At 41.2% G+C, this 21,474-nt stretch overlaps 1 protein-coding gene across 2 annotated transcripts in view; it reads left to right on the top strand.

Moving 5' to 3' along the window:
• Nucleotides 1-15,103: 15,103 nt before the first annotated feature.
• Nucleotides 15,104-21,474, top strand: part of MYO16 (myosin XVI) — a 360,734-nt gene continuing 354,363 nt past the window's right edge. The window contains exon 1 of one of the 2 annotated variants that reach the window (XM_027675112.1): nt 15,104-15,122. The gene's annotated coding sequence lies outside the window, so the exon portion shown is untranslated. Of the gene's footprint in view, nt 15,123-15,351; nt 15,529-21,474 lie in introns of those variants that run through there. The other variant, XM_027675113.1, reaches the window with a different exon arrangement.

Here is a 21,474-nt window from a genome sequence, read left to right as displayed (position 1 = left end):
AATGAAAGTTACTACCACTTTTGAGATAGTGTTAGCACAGGGACACCAAACAACTTGCTACAAAGCAGAAACCTGTTTTTGCTCCTGCCTGAGATGCAAAAGGTCTGACCAAAATAAAGAAAATACTTGTCAAAACACAAGTAAGTTGCATGAACTGTATGGAAGAACACTTTCAAATACAGGTAAGTTACAGGAGCTCTCTGAAAAAGTACTTCCCACCAGTACTGTGCTAGCCTATTAAGACCAGTCAGGCTTCAGGTGTCAGGCCAATATGCATAATCTGTGCTGCCGTCCCCTCCTTTTCCATACCTGTTCTTGGAACTGCCATAGCTTTCACTTATAGAACAGCAACTAAGTGTGAAATATCTTTGAAAGGATAAAGCAAAGCTGTAAAAAAATGTAGGAACAGAATTTCAAACAAAAAGGAAAAGTTTTTACTGTATTTTTCCCCTTTTCTTTTATATGCTTTTCCCAATATTTGAAACAAACAAAAAATAGTACCAACATATCAATTGGCATTGTAAAAGATGTGACAGCAGAGAAGAAATTAAATTGTTAAAACACTATCAAGAAAAGTTTTAAAATATGTAGTTTAGATATGAAGAATAGAATGTGCCTTTGAAATTACGTTGCTGACAGGATTCAAATTTTTGGATAGGAAATATTCTTTGATTCTGACATTAGGAACAAAAAATTTAAAAAAAATCATACCAATGGTGTTTTAAATTTAAAATCCATTTTAAAATCACACTTGAAAGGTTGATAAGAAGTGTAGATGTGGAACTGGAAAAACTTTTCATGCCTACAAAAACAATGGCAGGTTGAATGATGAGATGATCATACACAGAAAGACTTGGGAAGTGAAGTTCACTTTTGGCAGCCTTTCAAATGTATGTATTTGGCAGCATCTACAGCCAAAATGTACTACACAGGTGGCAGAAGACAGAATCCAAGATCAGTTACTTTTTTCTGGAAGGCAGGAATGTTTTATTGCATGCAAGTTCATTCACTCTAATATATTCCTTTGCTTTTTATTCATTCCTTCATCCTTGGCAAGGGAAATGCAATGAAGAAACATAAAAAAAAAGTGCTGTGAAGAAGGCATCTTGAGTTGATACCCCAGTCCTTTGGCACAAGGTTTACAATTATCTACATCAGTGGAAAACCCCACAATTATCTGTCAGCAGACTCCCAGAATCAATGGTCTGTAACTGCTCTCAGATTTCCTCTTTCCTTCATCTCTCAGCATCCCCTGCAACAAAGAAAGTCACAGTTTTTTCTTCTTCGAAATGGAAGGAGTAAGGAAATAATATCTAAATAACATCTTGCCTCTGTTTTGAATTTTTTTTTCAGTCACAAGAGGATATTGATGCAGTTTGATATGGTGCTTGCTTTGATAATTAGGGAAATAATCTTACATATATAGAGATAGATATATATATGTATGTATAATGATACGATTTGAAGGTTTCAAGATTTTCTGGCTTTTGCATGTAGCAAATACACTGTATTGTTTCGTGGATTAAACTCTTATTGAAGAGGTGGTGAGCAAATATAAAAGAAAGTACCACTTAACAAAGAAACCATCTGTTCTTCTGCCACAAATAAAAAAAAACAAAAAGTCTATTTTGAGTCAGTTGCATGCCTTGGACATCCTGCCTTCTCAGTGTGCATATACAGTACATTTAAGCTCAGATCAGAGACCTTCCTGGTTGGCATTGGCTAAAGACTCTGTGAATATGCTGAAGATATGGGCTCTGAGGGAGAAAAAACAAGCTGCTGAAAACAAAATGTTAGCACTTTTGTAAATCTGCCAAGTTTTTCAATATAACTGCCAACAGTTTGATGTTCAGAGGAACTCAGCAGAATTGCTAACATGCATGCTGCATAAATGGCTATTCATTAGAAAGATGCTGTAGTTTATATGTGACTGCTTTCTTTGGCTGGCTAATATATCAAGTATGGTACTTGTTTTTTACTGTGTAAAACTTTCTCCATTACCATAGTAACCTCTTGCATGTTGGCGGAAGCTGATGTCACTCATGGTATTATTCATTCTTAGTGAATTGGTCCTCAAAGTGCTAACAAGTTCCAGGGAGATAAAGAACACTAAGTATACATTCTGGTTAAACATGATTTAACCCTTTCACCTCACTGGGTTCCTGGATATAGATAGGTACATATATTTGATTTACACACATACACATGTTTAGTTTCTTTAGTATCATTAAGGGAAAAGGGTAGGATGTCACATTTGTATAGCACAATTCTGGAGTGAAGTGTAAAGGCAGAAGTCCTCCATCACTTCCTATTTATTCTCTGATATTTCAGCATTACAGGTAAACTTATTGAAGGAAAAATAATTTAGTAATCTTTTCTATTTATGTATTCACCTACAGCTACTTCATTCTTCATCATTACCAAGAGTAAGTATTGTGAAATATAAACTGTTCTCAAAGTATTTTTACAGCTGTATTTGTACAGACTGTTACATGAGTCTAAAGTTTGAACAAAATTTTCATTGTATATATTCTGCAGATGTTCTGTTATTAAAGTGGTAGCACAAAATTGGGCATTTGATTTTGATGGGGGTAGGAATAGGATCAAACTGTAGAAGATGGCAACTCTTAGCTGTAGTTACATATAACCTAGAAACCTTGATACATTCTATAAATCCTTTGTCTTTGAACTTCATGTCTCATTTACAGTAGCGTGAGTGTGTGGTGGCAAAGGACACTTAATCAGTTCCAGGTCAAAGACAGGGAGGTCGCAGAACTTTATCCTCAAACTTTTTCCTTTCCCTTTCCACACTTATGTACACACAAACACAGGGAGAAGGAGAATATCTGTGTCAAAGCCTGAGGGGTCAGAGAAGAAAAAGCAATCCTCCCTTGCCATGCTGAGTGCAGCTGTGTTACTACAAGAAGGGGAGACAAGGGTGACACGGAAATGAACTTGTTAGAGATTGGTTCCACTCAATTCATTGAAATCCCCTCCTCTAGAGCCTTACTGGAAGAAAAATATATTTTGCTGTACTTTTTTCTTCAGTTCTATAGAACATTTGCTGGTTCTTCACCAAAGTTCTTCTCAGGTAAGGTGAAGACCAATCTGGTCTTCCTTAGGCAAAACTCATTAAAACCCAGAGCAAGGCACCATAACAAGATGCATAACTATCTATAACTGAAGCGATGGCTCATCACTTTTTCACCGAAATACTAATGGTGGTATCATGTATTTGAAACACTATCTGACTGAAATGAATGGGAAGGTTCATTACCATGATTGTGTACGTGCTGTGTTATCACAGATAGACACCCTCTACTCTGCTGGTGCAAGGCGAAGTGCAATAGATCTCTGGGTCATTTTGTCAAGGCTGTCATAATAAGTTGAGGATTGGAAACTGTGCCAAAAGCTTTTGCCTTTTATTTAAAGGAAATTGAGATAATGGTGGATAAGACAAGCTGGCTCAGTCTAAATCCTGTATTACTCAACTATTAAAGAGGTCAGTATTTGAAGGGAGCATGAATACCTGAGCTGTGGTGTTGTAATATGAATATTACTGGTAAAATGAATCTTTCCTTGGTCCCTGTATCTAGTAAAGGTAGTCATTAGTCTGTTGAGCTGAAATGACAATAACTCTTCTTATTTTTTCATTAATGTTTGTAGGAGGTGTGTCCCGGGGATGCAGAGGGACGCACCGAGGGCAGGGAAGCCAAGGGACATGCGCTGAGACAGATGCCCCCATTGGTCACAAGGTCACATGGTTTTAGGGGATAAAAAGGGTGCTGGATTTGAAATAAAGCCTCTTTGATTTCCACCTCATCAGAGAGCAGACTGCATTTCTTTATCATATAAAGACCACCACGCTACAAATGTTTTCTTTACTGTTTCCAATAATTGTTTCTAAATTTGTAAATTAAGGTAATTTAGCTTGAATAATACAATTTAAATGAATATTGATTTGCTGACTTAAACTTCAACACTACCTCACTGAAGTATAATATTAATCTTTATCTATCTGTGTTGCTTTAAAAATAAGTATTGAATTTTGCACATGTGTAAAAGTATAACTAAATCAGTGTCTGAACTTTCCAGTCTTTTCATACTGTTTTAATTCCATTAGTAAGACATTGGAACAGGGATTATTTTGGTGTCTGTAAAGTCAGAGATCTAGTAAAACCAACAGAAAAGTAATTTGTTTATTATCCCTAACTGGTTGGTTATGTCTGAGGAATTTGACACTTCCTTGTGTTTAAACTCTTCTGCACTGAAATGTTAATTCAAATAACAATACGTTCTATTTGTATTTTAAATGCAAAAAATGAAATTAAAAGTATTTCCTTATCCAAGATGACAGATAAAGTGCCGGTTTTGCTAGTGATAACCAGAAAATTTCAGGAATCTGCCAGAAAAATGTGCAATTCACCCTTGTTTCATATTTTTCCTAATGAATTTAAAAGTGGTTAGCAAACATTTCAAGTTTTCAATTAATAAAAAGCAATATTCATCAGAAATTATGACAAAATTTTCTTTTATATCTGGATAAAAATCTGGATCGCTCTCTATTGAAATACTATTGAAATAGTATTTTTCTTTTCCTAAACAAAATGGACAGTTCTGGTGAGATTCATTTGACCAAATGATTGCTGGCACTACTGAGAATCAATCACTTACTCTATTCAGATTAGATGTACCTAAACACATTCCTAAGACTATGAAATGGGTAGATTAATCTAAGAAGTTTCTGCAAGAAACTCCTCCATTCCCAGCCCGTTAGCCCAATTCAAAGGACACTGGAAACAGAAGATCAAATCGTAAATTTTTTTTCTGGATATAGTAATTCCATCCATTCCATTCCATTTCAGTAGCTTCATGAAACTCTTGTAAAGCCAGTTTCAACCTACCACCAAACTGTGAATACCCAGTAGATATTGAGCTATTGCTTAAGCTATGGACACAGTTCAGACAGTCTCCTTAACACATCAATAGCCAATTGAGAAAGACAGGTTGATTTTCCTGTGGAGTGGAGGAATATCACTGATGATTGAAGGCACTGTGCTCAGGTGTGACTCTGTAGGAGATGGGTTGCTTGCAGAATTTAGAATCATAGAATCATAGAATCAATTGGGTTGAAAAAGACCTCCGAGATCATCAGTCCAACCCTTGACTGAACACCGCCATGGTTACTAGACCATGGCACTAAATGCCACATCCAGTCTCATCTTAAAAACATCCAGGGATGGTGAATCCACCACCTCCATGGGTAACCCATTCCAATGTCTGATTACTCTCTCTGTAAAGAATTTCCTCCTAATATCCAACCTAAACTTCCCCTGGTAGAGCTTAAGACCATGGCCTCTTGTCCTACTGCTGGTCACCTGGGAGAAGAGACTGATGCCCACCTGGCTACAACCTCCTTTCAGGGAGTTGTAGAGAGTGATGAGGTCTCCCCTGAGACTCCTCTTCTCCAGACTAAACAACCCCAGCTTCCTCAGCCTTTCCTCATAGGACTTGTGCTCCAGTCCCTTCACCAGCCTAGTTGCTCTTCTCTGGACCTGCTCCAGCACCTCAATATCCTTCCTGAACTGAGGGGCCCAGAACTGGACACAGCACTTCAGTTGTTGCCTCACCAGCACTGAGTACAGGAGAAAAATCACTTCCCTGGTCCTGCTGGCCACACTGTTCCTGATACAGGCCAGGATGCCATTGGCCTTCTTGGCCACCTGGGCACACTGCTGGCTCATGTTCAGCTTCCTGTCAATCCAAACTCCCAGGTCCCTCTCTGCCTGGCTGCTCTCCAGCCACTCTGTGCCCAGCCTGTAGCGCTGCAGGGGGTTGTTGTGGCCAAAGTGCAGGACCCGGCACTTGGCCTTGTTGAACCTTATCCTGTTGGAATCAGACCATCTCTCCAGTCTGTCCAGATCCCTCTGCAGAGCCCTCCTGCCTTCCAGCAGATCAACACTCCTTCCCATCTTGGTGTCATCTGCAAATTTGCTAATGGTATACTCAATCCCCTCATCCAGATCATCAATAAAGATATTAAACAGAACTGGCTCAACACTGATCCCTGGAGGACACCACTAGTGACCAGCCACCAACTGTTTGCAGCTCCGTTCACCACCACTCTCTGGGCCCGGCCATCAGCCAGTTCCTAACCCAGCAGAGAGTGCCCCTGTCCAAGCTGTGGGCTGCCAGCTTTTACAGGACAATGCTATAGGAGACAGTGTCAAAGGCTTTGCTGAAGCCCAGATAGACACATCCACAGCCTTCCCCTCATCCACCAGGCGGGTCACCTGATCATAAAAGGAGATCAGGTTGCTCAGACAGGGCCTGCCCTTCCTAAACCCGTGCTGGCTGGGTCTGATCCCTTTTCCATCTTGTAGTGGTTGTATGATTTCACTTAGGATAATTTACTCCATAACCTTGCCAGGCACTGAGGTCAGGCTGACAGGCCTGGAGTTTCCCGGGTCCTCCTTGCAGCCTTTGTTGTGGATAGGCATGACATTTGCCAGCTTCCAATCATCTGGGACCTCCCCAGTGAGCCAGGACTGTTGGTAAATGATGGAAAGTGGCTTGGAGAGCTCCGTCATCACCCTAGGATGGATCCCATCTGGTCCCATAGACTTGTGAGGATCCAAGTGGCTCAGCAGGTCGCTAACTGTTTCCTCCTGGATTACAGGGGGGGGCTATTTAGCTTCCTGTCTCTGTCTACCAGCTCTGGAGACCAGTTGTCCTGAGGACAACCTGTCTTACTGTTGAAAACTGAAGCAAAGAAGGCATTAAGTACCTCAGCCTTTTCCTCATCTTTGGTGACTATGGTCCACCCCATGTCCAACAAAGAATGGAGGTTTTCCTTGCCCCTCCTTTTGCTACTGATGCATTTGTAGAAGCACTTCTTGTTATTCCTAACAGAAGTGGGTAGATTGAGTTAAAATTGTGCCTTTGTCTCTCTAATTTTCTTTCTACATGACCTAACTATATTCCTAAACTCTTCATGAGTAGCCAGCCCTTTTTTCCATAGTCAGTAAGCTCTCTTTTTTCCCCTAATTTCCTTCAAAATCTCCCTGTTCAGCCAGTCTTCCCCTCTGGCTCGCCTTTTGGCACACTGGGACAGCCTGTTCCTGTGTGTTCAAAACTTGCTTCTTGAAGCATGTCCATCCCTCCTGGACCTCTTTGTTTTCAAGGGTTGTTTCCCAAGGTACCCTCTGAACCAGTCTTCTGAGTAGGCAAAAATCTGCCCTCCAGAAGTCCAGGGTAGAGGTTTTATTGATAGCCCTCTTTGCATTCCTGAGTATTGAAAACTATTATTTCATGGTCACTGTGCCCCAGACGGCCTCTGACCACCATATCTCCCACCAGTCCCTCTCTGTTTGTGACCAGCAGGTCTAGCAGGGCCCCACCCTGGTAGGCTCATTTACCAACTGGAGAAGGAAGTTATCCTCTATACACTCCAGGAATCTCCTAGACTGCCTCTTCTCTGCTGTGTGGAGTTCCCAGCAGACATCCAGCAGATTAAAGTTGCTCACAAGAACAAGGGCTGGCGATTTTGAGACATCTGCCAGCTGCTTGTAGAATAATTCATCACCCTCATCATCCTGGTTGGGTGGTCTGTAACAGACTGTCAGCGTTGTTGGCCTTCCTCTTGATTATGATCCACAGGCACTCAACCTTATTGTTACTGACTTCAAGTTCTACAGAGTCAAGAGTCTCTCTAACATATAGACCACCCCTCCACCTCTCCTGCCCTTCTGAAGAGTTGTAGCCATCCATGGCAGCACTCCAGTCATGTGAGTTTGGCAGGGTCGATGTTGTGGCGCTGCATAATGAGGTCCTCATCTGTTCATCCAAGGTTATGAGGATAGGCCTAAGGTTATGTAGGGATATATGACAGTTAATTATCCTCACTGTCTCTGGAAGAGATAGGGACAGAAAGGGAGATATCTTCCGGGATAAAACCATTTCTGTCATCCAAATCCTCCCTTTCTTCCTCCTACTCCCCTTTGTTCACCTTCACTTGTGATCATGCACAAGGTGTCAAGATCCTTTGGAATACCTCACAGCTACACCTCATACATCTCTTGCCAAAACTATCACATTTTTTTCCCTATTTTAGTTTTGTTTAATTCATTTTTTTTCAGGTGGTCCACTCAGCTATCTCTACCTCAGAACAGTCATTGAAAATGGCTTTGAGGAATCTGTGCTAGAGTACTTGGGACACAGTAGTGATGTGGTTCACTTGGACTATGTAAGAGCAAATAAAAGTTATATATTTTTTGCATTTACCCTATGTTTTCCCAAAAGCATGGCCCAGAAAAAGCCTCAAAATAAGCAATGTAAACATTTCAGGAATATGATCTCAGTGTGTTGCCACGTGACATGTAGCAGGAAAGCATAGATACAGTCAATGATTTCAGATAGATTCCTTTTGCTGAGTAAGCTACTTGACTAAGCCTTGTGCATGTAATACAGTATAATATTTTAATTAAAAAAAATTATACCTGCTAGTAATAAAATGGAAACTTCTGTGCCAAGTGAAATCACAGTTAAATTTCTATAAATTCAGATCATGACTTTTTCTGTGTGTGTATGTGAACGCATTTATAACCTGTATTAAAGTGATGAAAGGGTATAAGAAAAGGAATATCAGTAACCCATTTTAAAAGATTCAGCATTTCTGAGAGGCAAAGGAAATAAAAATTCCATCCTACAGACTTCTTGAGACATTAAAAGCACTCTCTTTTCTCACCAGGTTGTAAATGAAACCTTTGGAAAGTTTGGAAACAGAGAAGTAAAAGATTAGCTGGCTGACCTATGGAGAACAAGAAGTATATCAGACATTGCTTGATGTGTCAGAAACACATTTTCACTTTGTGGGTCTGCCTTATTCAGGATAGGAGTTAATCCTCATTGGAGTAATGAGGAACAGATCCTCTCATTTTAACCAGCTACACTGTCCATTTAGCAACTCTGGTAGGATAAGGACATGCACATTATTATTAACTACAGTTCACTGACTGCATTGTTGCATGCCCTTCTCTTGAGAAAGCTTTTTCTGACAAAACATGGTTTTGAACTGGCAGTATGTAGGAACTGGTTTGGATTCCTATGAATAGGAATGTGTTCTTCTCAAAATATCAGTTTCTAAAAACGATTCACTAAGAATTTAAAATAACTGGAGCCACACTGCCACTGAACTAAAGCTAGGTGCAGATATTCTCTGCCTTGCATTGCTGTAACAGTCATGAAGGTAATGTGTTCTAACCTTAGAAACAAAAAATTTTGTGCACCTCACCCCAGGACATAAATCACTCACAAAATGATGAAAATGGTAAGAATCTACGGAACAGTTATCTCAGATTGGTATTTCAGCACAAGTCTATAAAATGCCTAAATGTAAGTTTTCTGAATGACTACTCCTGCCAATATTTCTCTCTGTAAGCTGATGGTATCTAATTCAATACTTAAAATACAGCAATAACCAAGCAGCTGAAGCTCTTGGTAACCCACACCTTGATTAATACATCAACAATTAGTAGTTTTATGGTTGTGATAGGCCTTTATGAAGTTATAAATTCAGATCAGCAGTGGTGCTATTCAGAGTCTAGTAGCTGCTCCAGTATTTCAAATCTTGTACTTCCCCACACTAATTGTCAAGAAGATATGTGGCATATTAAAATACTATTGATCTTGATTAATGCAAAACCATTAATAGAAATCAATGTCTTTGTCAATTTGCCCAAGCTTAGCTTCTGATCCACTCTGCAGAATGGATCTAGATACAGGAAAAGTCCACAAAAGTCCTACATGTTTCTGTGTTGTACTTTGCACTATGGATTCAAAGTGAACCTTTGAATATAGTACATGAGATAAATTTTGACACTTCCTTTTTAATTTGTCTTGCTAACGCCAATATTAAAATGACATACCCTCTACTGTAGTTAGCTTGGCGACAGAATAGAAAATGATACATGACTCTCCAGGTTAGGATATAGAAATCTGAACTGGAAAACAAGTCCTTATTGATGAATTTAGCTAATAGAGCTGGAGCAAGAAAGCAATCTGATCAGGCCATTGTCTTATCTGAAAAAACAAATAAATGTGGATGAGTATAATTTGAAGTGACAGACAGAAAAATACTGTGAAATTCATGCACACTTCAATGGACACAAAATTTTTCTCCTTGACTAACTTTCTTAATGTTTCATTAACCTTGGTGGAGAACTTCAGTAAAGACATTTATTCAGCAGTAGCAAGTCAGGCTGCTGTGTATTGGTTATGTATAAATAAAGATGTCTTCTGTTCTGAAAGGACAATTCCTTCTCCTTTCCCTTTCCCCTTTCTCTGTTTCCTTTTCACTTTTCCTGACGTTTCTGTGATACTGTATGATCTCTGCTTTAAAAATAATGGTCTTTAATGTGGGTGTTCTATAGCAAACAATAGACTTACCATTTGATGTGCATATTCTAGGTCACTTTCTTCTCTTCATTTACTTTGTTTTTTTGCATCACCTGCCATGTCCGTAGCCATAGCAGACTATTTACTTATTTGTCAGTTTATTTTCTTTGACATAACCTGTCCATTCGTGTCCATGCAGCAAAACTGGAATGCATTACAAGTTAAAAAACTAGGTATGTTTGGCATGATTAAAAACATGCCCTCTCCCTTTCCTTCACTCAAATCTTCTCTTACCCAACTTCCCCACTTTTCCTTTCTGAGACCACTTCAGTTCTGGCTGTCTAGAAACCTTTTGCTGTCCTCATTTCACCACATGCAATTTGCATGAATAAAGTGTCTCCCAGCTTTCAGGCAATGATTCACACCTCCTACCTAAGCCTTCAGCTGTCAAACTATAGAAGTTTTTCTTCTACAACTGACTATTCCACTAAAAAGCAACCTACACAACTACATAGCATGTGTTGTAGCTGCATGGGACAAGCAGAGACAATGTCATGCCTCCACCTCTCCAAGGTACATAGCTGAAATTATGTTTCTGAAGAAAAACATTATTTCTAATAGAATCTTAGAGTCATAGAATGGCTTGTGTTGGAACAGACCTTAAAGATCATCTAGTTCCAACCCCCCTGCTATGGGCAAGGACACGTTTCATTAGACCAGGTTGCTGAGAGCTCCATCCAATGTGACCTTGAACAATTGAAGTTGAATATATCCATAGGAAAGTGCAGGGTTAGCATGATCTTTACTTTGAACTGATCCACAGAAAAAATTACTTGCTTAAAAAAAGGTGCAAAAGCGAAAGCCAATCCACTTGAATGTAGGAGGGCAGCCTCAAAACAACAATAGAGTTTCAGTTCCATTTCCTATCAAACAAAAATTGCAAGAAGGAATGCTGTTCATATTTGTGTTACACCAGTGGCATGCTTGGCATTTTGATAAAGCTTTTGAGATAGGAATTTCCATGTCTTTTATGGATTCTCTCTAGCCATTTACTAATAAAAATACTTAGTGGACTCACACTAGAATTTTCTACCAACAGTAGGTTACAGAAAGGAGCTGATTGACAACTAAATTATTTCAAATTCCTTCTGATTCAGAATTCCATCTCCTGAACTGATATATAATGACATGCTTTGGGGTAGAAGCAAGGAGTGATGATTTGTTTGCAGGTTAGTGTCAAATGTGACAGCAATTTAGATTCATAACTATCAATAAAAGAATGAATGAATGAATGAACTGCAATAACATCCTTGGTAAAATGCACACAGATTGGGAAAGATACTTAAGTCACATTCTGCTCACACTGGAGTTTGAATAGATGCAGTTAAAACCAGTGGGTGATCTTAGCTAACCATTACAAACATTTTATCCAATTTTTTTTTTGATCTGCAGTCATACCAAATTATTTTTACAGTGAACATCACTAACTTCAAATATCTATGGTGCAAAATATTTTGTGCCTTCCTTCTAATTTGTGGCTTTACAAAAGAAGAGTTATGAATGTTTCTGTGTCACTAAACTAATAAAAACTAAAAAATTGGGAAGCTTTATATTCATCGCATATAATGTTAAAATAACCTTTGAGGTCTTATAATAGAAAAAGAATCAGCTTTGGAATGAGAATCAATATTGCTCTTTTAACAAAATATTGCCAGTTTAGTGGAATAATTCAATATTTTATTAACTGTTAGAATGATATTTAATATGGATTGTCTGTTGGAAGATGGTATGTCTACACAGCAGAGTTCTGTGTCCTGCAGAGCCACAGGGGCTAGTTTAGGTACAGGAACTACTGCAGACCCAGCAATCCTGCTGAGATTATATTGTGATGCAGATATACTCTGCACATGCTTAACAGCGCAAAAGTGTTGAGAGCTAGGCATGCATTTCTACCTGGCACTGGAGTTTGGAGCTAAAGAATTTGGTGCAGGAGGAATGACTGAGGACACTGCAGAAATAGGGAGACCTTGGTTTGATGCCTTGCTTGAGGATCTAGTACCAACTCTTCAAGCACGCAGTGCGAGTGAAGTCTTCCCTCTGCCTGATGGTGTTCCCTAACCACAGAGGAACAGAATCTTTCTTTCTCTTTAACAGTTCATTTAAGCCATGCAAAGCAGAATAAAAGCATAGGAAGAGCAGATTTAAAGTACAGTCTTTTCTGAGCTCTTCCTATGAAGGTGAATTTCACAAGACAGCTTAGTCAAACTGGCGGCTGCCTGCTGCAGTCCCGGAGCCATCCCCATCTCCTTTAGCTGGCACTACAGTTGCTTTCTGCTTCTTTCTCATCTACCTAGCACTGACTCCCAAGGAGACCATTCAAGGAACTAAACTAGCTATCAAGAAATGTTTAGCTTTCTTTAAATTTTGCTCCAACAGAGAAAGAATTAGGAGCAGGGCTGCCACCTTTAGGACAACAAATAGCTCCTAAACCAGCTTAGCTGCATTGTAAAAGTACACCCTCAGGGAAAGCAGCAATCCCATTTAGTGCTGGAGTCTCCTTCTGTGGCATCTAAACATTTCTTCACTTTAAGTGAACTAGGCACTAGCAAGTACTAAGATAAAGGGGCTTTTTCATACCAGTGCTCCTCTTTCTCTTCTTCCAAGAACAAAAAATGAATAGATTGTTCATTTCTAGACATGTGATTCTCCTGTAACTTTTTCAGCTTTCTTACTTTTGAGAAAGTAATTCATCTTGCAGGGATTTTCCTCTATGTTTTGTCTCATGTGAGACACCTCAATGACTTGAAACACAATTAGTCCTGCAAATAAAGTCTTGGATGTTGACATTTGCAAGAATGGGGATATCTCAGTACTACTGACAATAGTTTCTCTGACAATAATTTCTCTTTGACGTGAAATGCTTGCCTTAAAGTACTTTGCTGAGGTACTTTACAAAGCTATTGCTTCTTTTCCATTTTAGATGTCAAGTCCCTAGTCTCTCAAACAGGGAAGGTGACTCTAGAGTGAAAGTCTACATTACAGAAAGAGTCAAAAGAAAGAAATAGGCATCACAAACCTAGGAGATCCTTTCCATCTGAGACATCAGTCTTTCTGTACTGAGTGGAAATCAATAGGAAATGACAGATGTTATGCATGAAAGTTGCTTACAGAGCGCAAAGAGGAAATTACCTGTCTTTTGTGTACCCTTGGTTATTTAGATGGCTTGGCCAACAAGTAAAGAGCCATTGAATGCCTTTCTTAGCCCCAAAGAGTTTCAGTTCGATTTCTAAGAAAGTGCTTCAGCAAAGCACTAAGGCATACTGAGCCTTGGGGAAAATAGAAATGGGATTTTCCAGCAGTGTTAGGCCAGAAGACAGTCAAAATCCAAAATCCAGGAATCAGAAGACATCATCCAAGCATTTCACCTCCACGACCCTGAATGAGGGTCTAAATTGTGCTCCCTACAGTGTGCAACACCAGGATAAAAACTATTCTGGGTGGACATTTCCTAACTGATTACTGCAATCACAAAACTAGAGACTAGGTTCTCAGTCGTCATGGCTCCTTCACTCTTGTTATGTACTGGTTCAGCTTCCAGAACAGGGAATCGTGTGCTCTGCCCTCAACACCACACTCCACACCCCCTGCTGCCTATATTTATTCTGGTTACAGAGACACTAAATGTATAGTTGCATCCCAGGCCTGTAAAACTTCATCTGGTCAGATCCCTGACTCACAGCTTGGGTTTCTCTGAAAAAAATTGAGTGAATTTCAAAAGTGGACCATTTACATGTGTATCACAATTGATATTTAAACGAGGGACAGCTGCTTATATACCTTACAACCAAACTTGAGTTAACAGTGTAGGTACCATAATCAGGTAAGCAGGGATCATTCAAGACCAAGTGAGGGGTAATCTAATATATGTGTTTATATTCTATATAAGTGTTTATATTCTATGGTGTTTCATAGTGTGTAGACACCTGGGTAGTATCTGGGTATCATTGTGGCATGCCAGCTAGGTCTAGGAAGTGTTGTGGGAAGAAGGTAAGGCTTACTCCTGTAAATATAACCCTGAAGTGAGTTTTGGCCCAGCAAAGACAAGGATGTAGTGGAAGACTATGTAGCGTATGTTGAGTAGGGTGATGTCTAGTGAGGAGTTTGCTTGGACAATTACTCCAATGAAAAAAGATGCACTGATGCACACTTTAGCTAAAGGCAGGGTTCTCATCTATGGGCAAAATATCTTAACAGCCAGTCTTACCACTCAATAAGGTGACAAAACACTGTCACCAGGACTTATGACTTTGCTGCCTTTACGGTTTTTGCATGATTTTTACCTACAGTGCCAGGAAACACAACCCTAAAGCAGCAGGGCATGAGCAAGCTGCTTATAGTACCGGGACAAAAATAGATGCATCCAAGCTACCATTTGCTTTGTAACTACAAACCTCGTAAGAAGTGTTGCTTTTGCATCCATCCCACAGGGTGATAATTACGACATTCCCAGTGTTTCCCTTTTGCTGGGCATTATGTGTCAGTAGGAAATCAAGTGGGTCTTTGTTGTGCTGAACAACATCTAGACAGCTCCCATCCACACTGCCCTCCCGGACTCCTTCCTTCAAGCAGTTTACCGAAGGAGAGGGGCGGACAATGACGGTCGAAACACGAAGCAGCAGCCCTTTGCGCCCTGCCCCGCGGGGCCGGGTGAGCTCTGAGCATAGCGGGTGCGTGCTGCAGAGGGAGGCAGAGGGGTGCCAAAGGGGTTCGACGCGGTGCCCGGTGAGGTGCGGGTCCGACGTGCCTGCCCTGGACCGCCCCGGCAGGTACCGGGGCGGGGCGGTGCAGGGAGAGCCGCCCCCGGCTGCCCCGGCGCGGCCGGCGGCTGGGCATCGCATCGCGGGGAGGCGGCGGTGAGGGGCGGGCGGGGAGGAGTGTTCGGGGAGGCGGAGGCGGCTCGGCAAGGCTCGGCTCGGCTCGGCACGGCACGGCACGGCACGGCAAGGCAAAGAAAGACCCCCGAGAGAAAGTGGAAGTGTGTCTCGCCCCGCCGCGGCAGCCTGCCCGGCACCGGCGGAGAGGCGGCCCCGCCGCCTTGGATTCGGGCTGCTGCTGAGGCCGCGTCCCCCCGAGGTGAGTGCTGAACTCGGGCAGGTCAGGGAGGAGGCGGCGGGGTGCCCGGCAGGTGAGCACCGCAGCGGGGCTGCCTCTCGGGTCTTCAGCGTCGGGAGCGGGATGATGAGGAGGCACATTTTGCGGAGGGGTTTGGTTGGTGGTCTCTGTGTGTATTGGGGGGAGTGAGGAGGGTGGTGGTGTGTGCGTGCGTGCTTTTTCTACTGTTCGTGTTCCTTTTTGTCCGAATGTCCGTGCCCTGCCCATGGCCAGCGGCCCCGCAGCCTGGCGCCAGCCCTGGTGGGCTCTGCCCAGAGGGAGGCAGGAGCCGCCCGCTCTCCTGCTGGGGAGCGAGAGAGGGAAATACGGTGGGTCGGTGAGGTGCTGGGCTCTGCTCGCTCTCATTGTGTGCGGAGGTGAGAAAACTAACCCAGGCTCTGTCAGATGAGCACTTTTCCTTAAAGGAGCCCCTTTGTGGACACGCCGTTGCCCTTCCCGAGCCCCCCGTTTGGGGCGGAGAGGCTGCCGTGAGCTGGTGGAAATCAGTGCTGACAGGCAGCTGGGTGGCGATTTTCTGATAAACGTTTTCTTTCATTGGTAGTGTCAGTCGGTTAAATCCCAGTGTTTTGTGGGAGCGTGCCTACCGAATGGGTGACAGAAGGACTTCGGAGCAATGTTAGCAATGTTCACGCTCGTTTCCAGCACCAGCTCGCCTCAGGTGGCTCCTGAACCCCTGTACCGCTGGAGCGCTCTCTGCGCCCGGGTTTCGCAATTGGTAACTTGCGTGTATGAGGTTGGATACCAAAACGTCTGGCTTTACACCCGAGCTGGGGTTGCTGGCTGTGGGAGCCTGCTCTGGAGACTTGCTCTGGAGAAATACGACTTTTCCTTCCCTCCGGAAAGATAGGGAGTAGCGTGTCAGGATAATCCCATGTGTTTCAGAAAGGGGGTTATGATGCAATTTAGGTGTTTGCACAGTGAGTTTAGGAATTTACGTCTCCTGCTGTGGGCTGTTTCTGGGCAGAATCTCAGGCAGAGCATGGTTTCTCGGCTCCTGTTCCCACAACTTTATAAGAGACTATTCTCTTGAGCTTTCTGTTCCCCATGTATTCTGCTTATGGAGTCCTTGCTAGACTCACCATAATCACTACCAAAAATGAGAGGGCAGTGCTGAAGTAGTAGCTTATTAGGTGATGTTTTACTTTGGAAATGATTTTGTGGGTGTAAAAACATTTTCGACTTCATTGCCAGCATCTGAGATGTGACCTGAGGGTAAAAAAAAAAAAAAGGCATAGTACATATATATGTGTATATGTACAGTAGGTTCAAAGCGATGGGACAAGTTCTCTTGACTGGGCTATTGTTCGGAAACAGCAGGGGTGCCATTAAAAGTACTGGTAAAGACTGGGATTAGGGTGATTGGTAAGCAGAGCTCTGAACCATTGCAGTGATTTTGTGTTGTAGCAGCATTCAGAAATCCCAGCTGTAAATCACATTATACAAAGAGAAAGCCAGCGCCTGGCCTCAAGCGATGACACAGGTACAGCAAGCAATTTGTAAGAGGAAGGAATAGAGGGGAAACCGTTTGTCTAATATTACATAGGTTAGGCCAGAGCTCAAAGTTCCCAGACTGTAACTGGCTTTATATATTTTGTCTCTGTTATGATACTTTTTCATTATGAATTGAACCTTTCCCAATTATGGAATAATTTTCTAAGTACTAGCAATAATGTTTGAGGTGTTGTATGTAGAACATGTATTTAATATGTAAAATGAATAAACATCAACAATTTTTGAAATGGGAGACCAAAATACTTCCAACTGGAAGTGTACAAACTTCTTTAAATAAGTATTCCTAGGATATCATATATTCTATAATGGTACAGTAGGAATTAAATGGAGCTTGAGTTGCTTGTAATTTGTAGTGTTGGTTGAGGCAACTGACCATGATGATAACAGTGGTTTATTGCGCTACTTTGAAAGAGCTCTTTTATACTGATATTATGCTACTTTTAAGTAGTACAGTTATTTCAAACCAGCATAATGAGATGAAAAGCATTTGGCATGCACCCATGTAAAACAAGATTTTAGTGCTAAATTCAGATCCTTTCTTGAAGGTATCTATAAAATACCATGGTTATGCAGGGTGTCATACCAAGGAAAATAGACATCTAGGTTTAAGCTGTCTTAAGAAATTTTTGTCATGAAATGACAGTCAGAGCAGCAGTTTCAACCACATTTTTCCTCTTTTGGAAGGGAATGGTTTCTTAGCTCAGACATGGAAACTCTTACTAAGTCAACATGAGATAAATGGCTATAATAAATGGGACACTTGAATGAGATGAATTACAGATTTGAACAGAGCCTCTTCTGTCTCACCAACAAGTTATTTCAGAGTGATTTCTGTGTTTGTTTCACAAAAAAAAGTGCTTAAATATGTAGTTTGAATATACATGTACACATATGCGCAGAGAGGGGTTTTTGTTCGATTGTGAGATACAACAGACAATACTCTTCCAATCTGAATAATGCTTTTATTCAGATTTTCATGAACATGAATTCTTTTTTTGTCCAGTTCTATAAAAAGTGACAAAATAGCGAAATTCTCATCTGAGTTAAAAAAGCCACAACAAAAACAAAACAGAAAAATGCAACCCCAAACAAGCATCATGGTCCAAAGCCACTTTGTGCAGTCTGTCAATACTATCTCAAGTTAATCTTGCATGTTGGCTTGTTACAAAGTGAGGCAAACGTCACTTGCACATTCCCTGTTTTTTCCACTTCATCTTCTTTCTGCTACTAACTGTTATTCAGGTAATTGTAGCTAATGAACATAGAAAAATGTTACAATCCTGCACAAAATTAGCAATAATTGGGGATGCAGTTGATGATCTCTGAGAATGTTGTGTTTTCACGTGTTGGCAACAACAGCAGCTACTGGGCTGCCCATTTTGTGGGCTAGACCTGCTGGTTTAAGACTCTGCCAAGTCTGTGTGAAATAGTTTGTTGCATCTTTCTGAAAAAGATGACAAATAGTTTTTTGGCTTAGTAAGATGAAAGAAACAACCTGGCAGGCAGCTAACTCTAACCTTTGCTCTTAGATTTGTTAATTTTCCCTAAGGTGTGTGTTTCATGTGGTGCCAAGCCTTGCTGTTAATTCATTTAGCTTCCTAGAGACATTTCACAGCAATCAAATAAACATTAATATATGTGTGTGTGTGTGTATATGGCTATTCGCACAGCCTTTTTGTTGAGTAATTATTAATAAATCGTGTTCTGATTCATGCCTGTAAGTGTACATATTCCTGGTCTGTCTTATCACACATGCAGAAGAGGAGGGTTGGGTTATGGATTTTAGTTTTTGTTCCTTCTTTGTAAATGATCCACTTTAAAATAGCACTCTCCCTGATTCCTGAAAGTGTTAATGCAAACATTACATCTCTTTACTCAGGGAAAGATTTTTCTCTTCCCTAAAATATTTGGGATCATGAAGGCAAGCCATGCAAGTAAATGGTTTTAGAGGGGGTTGACTTAACTGTGAGTTTTGGATCATACGTAGAGGAGTACCTGGTTAATTCCAGACATGCTAAATATGGCTTGTTCCTTTCTGGAATGAATGTGCATCTAGAATAGGCATCAAATCTTAACTTCAGTGGGCTTGAAAAGATGGAAGAGCACATGCATTCCCAGCAGTGCAAGGCTGACAGCTATAGACTCGGAGATATAGGCACTATGGTAAGCCAAGCTAATTTTTCTGGTGCTTCTAGGCTTAAGCCACTCTCATCTGAGTTGATGGGAGAAAGAGTAAGTTCTGGATGAAAAATACAAATTCCTCCAAAATACCACATTTCTTGTAGCAGCAGAAAGGTATTTGAAGTTATTTTGCAAATTGTTTAAAGCTTTCTTTTTCCTCCCTCAGTGAAAATGGCTAAGGTGGCACAGCTGGGTTTGTTGTGTGCATATATCTGGCAATAGGGGACCCCTGGTGGCCTAGTGGTTAGCATGCAGGACTCTCACCTCTGCAACCCAGGTTCAAATCCAGCCAGTCCCCCGGGCAGATGGAGTCCGTTAGCCCTGTAAGGCCATCCATCTATGAGAAGGTCACTCTAAACAAACCTACGTCCTGAGGACCTCACTGCCATTGTCCAAGCTTGCTTGGCCCCGGCAGATGAACCTTAGGATTAAAGGGTGGGCTCAGTTCAGCGCAGGCTGTGTCTCACCTAAAAAAATCCATTGCGCAGGCTGGAAAGGTAAAAGACCTTTCCCCAAATCTTCGTTCGCGAAGACTGGCCATTATTATTATTATTATTATTATATCTGGCAATGAACAGTCCTGCTCAAAGATTTGTCAAAAGGAAATTGGGTAGTATGACTTCAGCCTATAGTGAGATGCTAGAAGCTAGCGTTGTCCCAGAGGTGTGCAAGGATTTCTTGTAGGTACCTAAGGTATGATGTAGCTGTGGCACAAGCATATAACCAAACCTCATCAGACAGTAAAATCCAGGTGACAAAGATACTGCTTGGGGTTCAGAAGACGTAGGTTCTATGATGCTCAGTCTCAAATTAGGAGTGCAGTATTCCTTGCAAATAGAAATTCTGTTATCACATGAAGCAGTATTCAGTGGATTTGAAATAAACTGATGTAAAGCATTTTTAAAAAAAAAAGGTTTTGCTTTCAATACCTAAAGATCTGTGCATCTGCTTTTCTAGGATCGTGGATTATTTTGTTTTGAGGTTAGAATAAGGTACAAAATGTTTGGAAAGACTGCAGGATGTGTGGAATGTCAATACAGTTGTGGGGTTTGTTTTGAAGCAGTTAAGTATGTTTCGGGTAAATGGACTATGAAGAAATCTTTGCTGTTTGTATTGCAGTAGTTTATTGTGGATCAATTCTCAGTTGAGATGCCTTTGTGTCAGGTGCTGTTTTATTAGGTGTAATAAAACAAAAGCATCTATCCAACTGCATTTATCTTAGTCTGAGAAATGCCATGTTGGAGGAGGGAAGACCAGATAATTTTATATTTTTATGGTAGCAGCAGCTAAGTCCCATCACAGAAGCTTAATCTAAGCAAGTGCCCAAGATTCCTATGCAATCAAAAGAGAGAGATCAATGACCGTCTGGTGGTAGGTGTCTGAATGTAGAGCGCTGACTCTCTCTGCTATGCCAGTCTGCTTTGGGACCAAAGTGGAGGGATGTAGGTGTCCTTACCTGTACACATGCAAGTCAAATGGGGGCTCCAGCCTTCCTGAAGAAAGTATTGTCAGTGCGTAACATTTCCCTGGCAGTGTCCTGGATGTCAGCTAGAAAGGGAATGTTTGTGCTCTTTGTCAGATCTGGACTGTAGATAAATATGCAATGTGCCCTAATTAGGAGTTTTATTTAAGGAACATTAGTGATTTAACACCCCAATCTAATTACTTGTAAGCTTCTTCCTAATTTTGCAATTAGTGCTGGAGCAAGACTTTTTATACAAAATACACCCTTAAGGAGATCAGAACCACTAACTCCTAGTGGTTATAGAAAGCTTTGTTTCTATGACAATGTTTTGTAGACAATCTCTATAAGAAATAGTAGTACTTGGTGGCAAAGACAGAAAATGCGTCAAGTGTTTTCAAAAAACTATTGTAGTCCGTTCTCGCAACCTAAATGACTCTGACTTTAGAATGTGCATCTGTGGGATCAAATTCTGCTCAGATATTAACTAGTGGAGAAAGCATGCTTTAATCACTTTATACCACAGTCATCTTTGGCCTTCAGTGGGTGAGGAGGAGGAGTCAGGGTGTAGCCAGAGTGTACTGGCTGTGTGCTCATGTAGTTTATAGCAGCCAAGACAGCTTTTTATAAACATAGATGGTAAGGTGCAATTTGGAGCAGCCATAAGCCCATCAAAAATGTAGCGTGGCCTTACAAGGATAAAGCTGGTTTTGTAGCTTGTTTCCAGGTAATTCATGTAGTATGTTTCAGCT

This window comes from Neopelma chrysocephalum, unplaced genomic scaffold (assembly GCF_003984885.1).
Source record: "Neopelma chrysocephalum unplaced genomic scaffold, ASM398488v2 Primary Assembly neopelma1_25, whole genome shotgun sequence".
NCBI classification, from domain to species: domain Eukaryota; kingdom Metazoa; phylum Chordata; class Aves; order Passeriformes; family Pipridae; genus Neopelma; species Neopelma chrysocephalum.
This window is presented reverse-complemented; position numbering and strand designations above follow the sequence as displayed.